Source organism: Syngnathus scovelli, chromosome 14, assembly GCF_024217435.2.
Source record: "Syngnathus scovelli strain Florida chromosome 14, RoL_Ssco_1.2, whole genome shotgun sequence".
Classification (NCBI taxonomy): domain Eukaryota; kingdom Metazoa; phylum Chordata; class Actinopteri; order Syngnathiformes; family Syngnathidae; genus Syngnathus; species Syngnathus scovelli.
In genome coordinates this window covers 15,156,080-15,164,025 of record NC_090860.1, presented here as the reverse complement: position 1 = coordinate 15,164,025, position 7,946 = coordinate 15,156,080, and the positions used below count along the sequence as shown (strand labels likewise).

At 48.4% G+C, this 7,946-nt stretch overlaps 1 long non-coding RNA gene across 4 annotated transcripts; it reads right to left on the bottom strand.

Annotated features, from left to right (window-relative positions):
• Positions 1 to 2,050: 2,050 nt before the first annotated feature.
• On the bottom strand, positions 2,051 to 7,731 carry LOC125981328 (uncharacterized). Of its 4 annotated transcripts, none has more exons than XR_007485901.1 (5): positions 7,682 to 7,731; positions 7,477 to 7,534; positions 6,371 to 7,396; positions 3,783 to 6,268; positions 2,051 to 3,525 (listed from the first exon to the last, which is right to left on the bottom strand). It is a non-coding gene; the product is annotated as an uncharacterized lncRNA (long non-coding RNA). The 4 variants fall into 4 exon arrangements; XR_007485902.2 differs by having other exon boundaries at positions 6,371 to 6,481; positions 6,785 to 7,396; positions 7,477 to 7,716; XR_007485903.2 differs by having other exon boundaries at positions 6,371 to 6,481; positions 6,945 to 7,396; positions 7,477 to 7,716.
• Positions 7,732 to 7,946: the final 215 nt, after the last annotated feature.

Here is a 7,946-nt window from a genome sequence, read left to right as displayed (position 1 = left end):
GGGGCGGGGCGAAGCCCCGCCCCCTGCCCTACAAAAGACAATTGAAAGTGTATTGAAAGACAGTAGGGTAGGGGGCGGGGCGAAGCCCCGCCCCCTACCCTACTGTCTTTCAATACACTATTAAAAGACAGTAGGGTAGGGGGCGGGGCGAAGCCCCGCCCCCTACCCTACTGTCTTTTAATAGTGTATTGAAATTGAATTAGACTATTAAAAGACAGTAGGGTAGGGGGCGGGGCTTCGCCCCGCCCCCTACCCTACTGTCTTTTAATAGTGTATTGAAAGACAGTAGGGTAGGGGGCGGGGCTTCGCCCCGCCCCCTACCCTACTGTCTTTCAATACACTTTCAATTGTCTTTTGTAGGGCAGGGGGCGGGGCTTCGCCCCGCCCCCTACCCTACTGTCATTTAGTAGGGCAGGGGGCGGGGCTTCGCCCCGCCCCCTACCCTACTGTCTTTTAGTAGGGCAGGGGGCGGGGCTTCGCCCCGCCCCCTGCCCTACTGTCTTTTAGTAGGGCAGGGGGCGGGGCTTCGCCCCGCCCCCTGCCCTACTGTCTTTTAGTAGGGCAGGGGGCGGGGCCAGGGGCGGGGCCAGGGGCGGGGCCAGCTGCATCGCTCCGCCCACTTCCGGGCGGGGCCACACTGGGCCTTTACACATAAATAAATACTTGGATATGCAATCTATATGCATGTATCCAGACACCTACAAAAGTGGCCCGGTGAATGTGCTCACCCCTGGGATCGAACCAGGACTGTACGGGGCAAGAGGCCGTGTCACTAACCGGTCGGCCAGTGTGACCTGACAGCCGGCGGCGGTCTGTTCCCTTTTGTACTTACCCATCGCGCGCGGAGCGCAATACTGAACGTCTAAGAATGACTCGAAGTGAAAGCGGGGTGACTGCCGAGCTCGCCACGCTTGGCGAGTGGCTCCGTCGCTGCGCTTGAACACCTGAGATCCAGGGTTCGATTCCCCACCCTTGCTGCTTGCGCCCCATGCTGCCTGCGCCGCCTGCGCCGCCTGCGCTCCATGCCGCCTGCGCTCTCTGCCCACCATGCCGCCTGCGTTCTCTGCCGCCTGCGCTGCCTACTGCATATGCCGCCCTGCGGTATTCGCTACGTTGCGATGGCTACGAATAGGCAGACGCTTACCTGTACTTTCAGCGATTAATAAGTGAATTAATAACTTTTTAGGACTTTACAAGTTTTTTTTTTTTTTTTTAACTTTTTGTAATTTACTATTCTAGGCTGTTCTAAAACACGATCTGGTATGCTTGATACACATTAGAGGAGGTGTAATAATAATAACAAAAAAAAACATTCCGTCATTTACTTCATATGGTGTACCGGCACAAAGGTTTGCAGTGCTGAGGACATGAGGAGACCTAGAAAGAAGCATTGCTGATCTATCAATGCCCGAGCGATTAGGCACATGGACGGGCAACCCCCAGCCTCGGGTCCGGATACGTCACCGCTCAAATTGGCAAATCATAGCAAGCTACAGAAGAAGACTTTCTGCATCGCATGAATTATTTCAGCGTGCGTTTTAGAAGTGTATTATACAAATGAACTTGTTTGCTTTGTACTTTTGAGAGACATGCACATTGTCGAGATGGCGGCAGTACTTATGTGTATTTGTTTGGTTGCTTTGGGCAGAACAAACCGCAAAAGACGGGTCACATTGACCCAGCTGTCTAATTGGGGTGCCTATCATTCGTAATGTACTTAAAAATTCAAATTATTAAAATTGTTAAAAATGATCACGTACAGTTAGATAGAGCATCAGACAGGTTGAGGCAAATATCTAGCACCTGGTTTAGAAGTCTATAATGCAAATGAATTTGTTTTGTACTTTTAACACACATGTACATTGGCGAGATAACGGCAGTACTTCTGTATTTCTTAGGTTGTTTTGGGCAAAACAACGAAAGGTGCATGGCATTGACCCAGCATCAGACAGGTTGAGGCAAATATGCTGCTACTCGGTGGCAGCACTTGCAATTCATCTAGCCTGTCTGATATGGTCAATTTCATTAGGATGCCGGTATGAATCAAAGCCAAAGTCAAAGTCCGCTTTATTGTCAATTTCCTCACATGCCAAAGACACACAAAGACACCGAAATTTCATTCCCCGCTATCCCACGGTGACAAGACATGGAACACAATAGACAATCAAGTAAACACCAGTGTGCTGAATAAATAATGAATAAACACAAAGAAATAAGAGCAAAAAGGAGCAAGTGAGCGTACAGCAGACAATCCAGAAAATAGCGCAAAAGTGCAGCACGCTACGCAGAAGGGGGTAGCGAGATCAGGGTCCTAACAGCTTAGAGAATGAAGCTGTCGGCGAGTCCGGTGGTGCGGGAGCCCAGGCTCCTGTAGCTCTTCCCAGAGGGCAGAAGGTCAATCAAGACTCTTTACTCTGAACTGGATGGTACCACCCGGTACATGCACAGAGGCTGGCCTTGTACTTACGCAACTCTTTGAATTGAAAGCTAAAGTCCTGGACGTTACACGCTATGTTTATAAATTCAAGTGACTTGAGCAGCAACCTGGCCTGTACAGAAAGCCTTTTTTGTAGACAGCCAATGAAGACATCAAGCCCTGTAACAAAACATGCAACAAGTTTCACATTCAAGAGATGCACCATCGATTGAGGCACATCGCGAATGATGACGGACACCAAAGTTGACTTTATTTACAAGACCGCCAACAGGAAGAAAACACCACTGTTGATTTTATTCACAATGCCCACATGATGCATGATTCAAAACAAACAAAAAAATGGCTCTGACGAGATTAAAATAACAGCTTTTACTCGTACAGAAAAATGTACCAACATTCTGCAAGATTCTGAGTTCGGTGGCCATTTTAAAGCAGGGTTGCCAAAGATGACTTATTGATCCCAACAGAGACCGTTTGTACGCTTGTCGTTTGCATGTATGGGTGTCTGGCTACTTGGCTTTTGTCAACCATTTAGAATGCATCCAGCTTTTCTTTGTGTAGTTTAAAAAAATAAATAAAAAGCCCGACACTGCATATTTAACAAGTCAATTTGTTTCAGCCTAACTTTACAATTGTCTTGTCATTGAGAATGTCTCAAATGATTCCAGTTTGTATGCACGATAGACTGCCAATGCCAATGTTTAAAATGGACCACTTGAATTCAGTTCACAGTTTAATTGCAGTTCAGTGGTACACACACACAATTACAGTACAAACAGTTCATTTCATGATTAAAAAAAACAACAATATTGCAAAATGACACCGCGCTGAGAAAGAAAGAAAGAGGCATCATGCAGATAGCCAGTGTGCACACCCAGTGAAAAAGTGGAGGGAAAGAAAGAAAGGACAAAAGAAAAAACAAAGTCATACTCTCCTTAAATGCTGGCTGGGCGCTTTGCCCTCGCCGCATCTGCACCCATTCGTCTTGCGTAGGCCGCTCGTCACGGGCGGCAAGGTCGGCCGACGGTTGGCTTATCCTCCCTCCCGGCCGGTATTCGACGTTTGGACTCATCCTCCGCCTCGTGCCACTGCAAAAAGAAAAACAGCACTCGGTTGCATGCGGTTCACTTCTGTGGACGTACTCATTACCTGTCTATTAAAGCTTGCTCCTATTTTAAGCTCCCTTTATTAATTGCGTATGCATACATGAATGTTTTTGTTTTCTTTTTATGTCTGTTCCTATATGAAGAATTCAATGCTTATAATTTCTTTCTTTGCTGTAAAGTGCTTTGAGCTGCATTTCTTGTATGAAAGGTGCTCTACAAATAAAGTTTTTTATTATTACCCTCTGGTCTCGCGGTCCTGTCCAGTCCCTCTCTGTGCAGGCACTCGTCCGATCCACTGCCCCAGCAATCCTGAAAGGCAGACATATTGTGGTGGTTTTGGCAAGGGGAAAAGTTCCACGAGCAGATTGGATTGCCATGTCACCGCCTCTGGCCAGCTTTGGCCAGTCATGCATCAGGCTCCTCTTCAACAGTCGGCGACCGCTTTCTTTGGGTGGTTCCTTCCTTTGCACCCCGCTCACCAATCGCGGGTCTGGTGGCCTCCGTCCACCGGCTCTTTGTTTCATACATCAGCTCTTCCACCTTGCAAGACAAGCACAAAAGTCTCGCTGCGCCGTCGCTTGCGCATGCCGTCGCTTGCGCATGCCGTCGCTTGCGCGGTCGCTTGCGCTTGCCGTCGCTGCGCGGTCGCTTGCGCTTGCCGTCGCTTGCGCGGTCGCTTGCGCGGTCGCTTGCGCGGTCGCTTGCGCTTGCGCGGTCGCTTGCGCGGTCGCTTGCGCTTGCAGTCGCTTGCCGTCGCTGCGCGATCGCTTGCGCTTGCCGTCGCTGCGCGTTTGGCACTCAATGAGGGCTGCACAACATTTTGGAAAATCAATGATATGGCAGTATTGGGCCAGACCACTGCATTGAGGCAAGTTGTGCAAAATTCTTGGATGGAGGTTAACTATTTGATCGCTATGAGATCAGTTAGATTAGTTCACTTGAACTTACATCAATGACTTATCTTAACTCATTACAAATAGTTAGGCAAGAAAACATGTTTCATTTGAGACATGAAAAAACAAATCTTTGCTGTCTTGAAGTGCATGTCAATAACCTAGACCACCATATGGCAGCTTTCCAATACACGTGCAGCCCTACACACATGTCACCATTGGTGTCCAAATGGCAGCCTCTGGGCAACTTGATCTACACACCACACGAATGAACGCAACACTGCTTTGTAGCGCAAAATGTCAATGGCAACATTTCGTGATTGATTTAATGAATTGGTGTCAAAGAATTCTGAATTTGTTTCAGTATGCAGCCCTCAAGCAGACATTGGGACACCGCTGGTGTAATTTAAAAAAACAAAACAAAAACATTTCACATGTTGAAGCTGCGCAGGTCGACGCCACCAGGGAAGCGGGTCTCCCTCAAAACTCGGCGACTTCAGAGCGATGCCACAGCGGTCCGTTGACCTCTGATCAGATCGTGTCACATCCCGGTCGCCATCTGCAGAAACAGAAACAAATTCAAAGAGCACCTTAAGTTGTCGGTCACTTGCGTACTTGATCACAGCGACTAGCTGCTTTTGGTGACCGTCGCCAGGTCGGATCGGGCCGTGCGCGCGCCCCCCCCCCTTTTGCGTCCGGCCTGCAAATGGCAGAACATGCAATGAGTTGGCCGCTACTCGCATCATTACGTCTTCCCCGTGGAGCGGCTTGCCCAAACACCGCCCCCTACACCTAGAGAACAAAGGAGACACAGCTTAGATCAAGCACGACAATGGTAGGTTAGAAAGACACAAAATGTTACCGTCTCGCTCCAATGCTGCCCTACACCTAGGGGAGAACACAGAACGCAAGTACCACAGTGGTGGTAGGTTAGGGTTAGATGAAGTGCAACAGTGGCAGGTTAGAAAAAGACAAAATGGTACAAGTCAAATTACAAAATTGGACATTCGCAATCGGCTCGCTCCAACGCCGCCCTACACCGAGGGGGGGAGCAAAGATGGCAGCAAGTACAACAGTGGCAGGTTAGAAAAAGACACAAAATGGTACACGTCATATGGCAACATTGAACATTCGGATCCCCATCAAAGTTTAGTTTTGTCTCCATCCACGTAACCACGTGCTCCCCCGAGTGAGCCGTCAATGGCAACCAAGCACAAGACAACGCTGGATCCAGACAAGCCACAACCACAGCACACCTCTTAAGCAAGACCAACCATCAGAGCCCCAAACACTGGCCACACCTGCAACCTTTCCGTCGTGCACCCATAACCAAAGGCAACCACACTGCCCCCTCCTGGGCACATAATCGGCACACGTCGACTTTTGCAGCGCACTGCTTGATTCTTGACTTGATATAGCATTGCTCCTTTGGAAAGGCCATGGCTCCTTTGGATAGGCCACGGCTCCTTTGGATAGGCCACGGCTCCTTTGGATAGGCCACGGCTCCTTTGGATAGGCCACGGCTCCTTTGGATAGGCCACGGCTCCTTTGGATAGGCCACGGCTCCTTTGGATAGGCCACGGCTCCTTTGGATAGGCCACGGCTCCTTTGGATAGGCCACGGCTCCTTTGGATAGGCCACGGCTCCTTTGGATAGGCCACGGCTCCTTTGGATAGGCCACGGCTCCTTTGGATAGGGCATTGCGCCTTTGGATAGGGCATTGCGCCTTTGGCTAGGCCATTGCGCCTTTGGCTAGGCCATTGCGCCTTTGGCTAGGCCATTGTGCCTTTTTATATGGAATTATACTTTTCCCATTCAGCTCCTCTTGCAGCCTACAAAAACACACAGACAACCATTAATTGTGTGCTGGGAAGCTAAAACTCGACAACCATTGTGTGTTGGGAAGCTGAAACTTGACAAAAACAGGTTTTCACCTGATTTAGGACTACTCTTCCTCAGTGTCCTCAGCATCACTGAAATAGCTCCTCAAGAGTCTCCTGCTTGCTTTGTATAGAAGGATGCTGGCTGGGCGGCCTTTTTTAGTGCTACAAAAGACAAACAGAAATTATTGCAACAAAAATAGACATTGAGTAGAGTGCCAATGGCATGATTTTTTACCAACAATTATACATACTAGGGGTTTTACATTTGAAAAAAAATATTACTAGATTGTAGTAAATTATGATAATATATCAAAATTATAGTTCATATTTTAATTTTATACATTCTAAGTAGAGTTTTACATTTGAAAAAAATAGATAATCATTACATTGTAGTAAATTAGGAGAATTTATTTATTTATTGTTGTGTTATTTATTCATTATTTATTCAGCACGCTTTTGTCATACTTGTTTGTCTGTTGTGAGCCATGTCTTGTCACCGTGGGATAGGGGGGAACGAAATTTCGGTTTCTTTGTGTGTCTTTGGCATGTGGAGAAATTGACAATAAAGCTGACTGACTTATTCAAGATTGTAATTCATATTTTAATTTCATCATCTACAACTCACCTCACATTGGACCGATGATCCAGGTTGGCGGCGTCCAAAAGGGGAGAAAATCACACGCGCAAATGTTTGTTGCGTAACGGAACGAGCGGGCGGGCGCCATCTTTGAATAGATTTGGTCCGATTTGGACATGACGTAACATATACGTTGCATTCACCAGTTTGCATGACACGGAAATGGCACACGGATAATATAAAATAATAAAAAATGGTTTAGTTGACTAGAGTCAAACTAACATTTCCTATAGTCAGACAAACACGCGCTTATCGGCGGCGTCATTTACGAACCTTCGACAGACAGACGCGTGAAAAAATGCTGGCCAGCATTAAAAAAAACAACCGCGAAAGACACTTAAAATACCCCCAAAACGCGCAACGACGCAACGCAAAGTGGATTGTGGCGTGCCGCGCCTTGCCGTGCCGAAACCTCAAGCACTCCCTAGACAGCGAACATCCTGCAAGAAATAATAAATGGCACCGTAAGAAACTGCAAACATTTGCTCACGGGCTAAATGGCCTGCGGCATACAATTTACCTCTAGGCCCACCGTCGCGGTGGACGTGACGTGGCCGAGTCACGAGAGTACGACAATCCTGCGACAAACAAAATAAAAAATAAATTAATTTTAAAAAGGCTTGTGAGAAAAGGCAACAAAGCGTGCCAATCGTGCAACAAACACAGCGGCGTCCGTCGTGAAATACGGCAGGAGACAACAAACATTTGCTAGCATGCTCGCTTACCTGAGAAACCGTCCGCCTCCGCCGCCGCCGCCGCCGCCACCGCCGCCACCGCCGCCGCCACCGCCGCCGCCACGCGCCCGGTGGCACCTGCTTATGATAACTTCCCTTGAGCGAGCGCACCTGTCTTCAATTGACCTAAAGCCTTGACGTCACATCCGTCGATTCAAATCTTCTTCTCCTGATCGTCCAACGGCGCTCGGCACACTGACGCCACCGGGTGGTCGCCAGGGAGGGAGCCAGGAAGGGAGCCGGGGAGGGAGCCAGG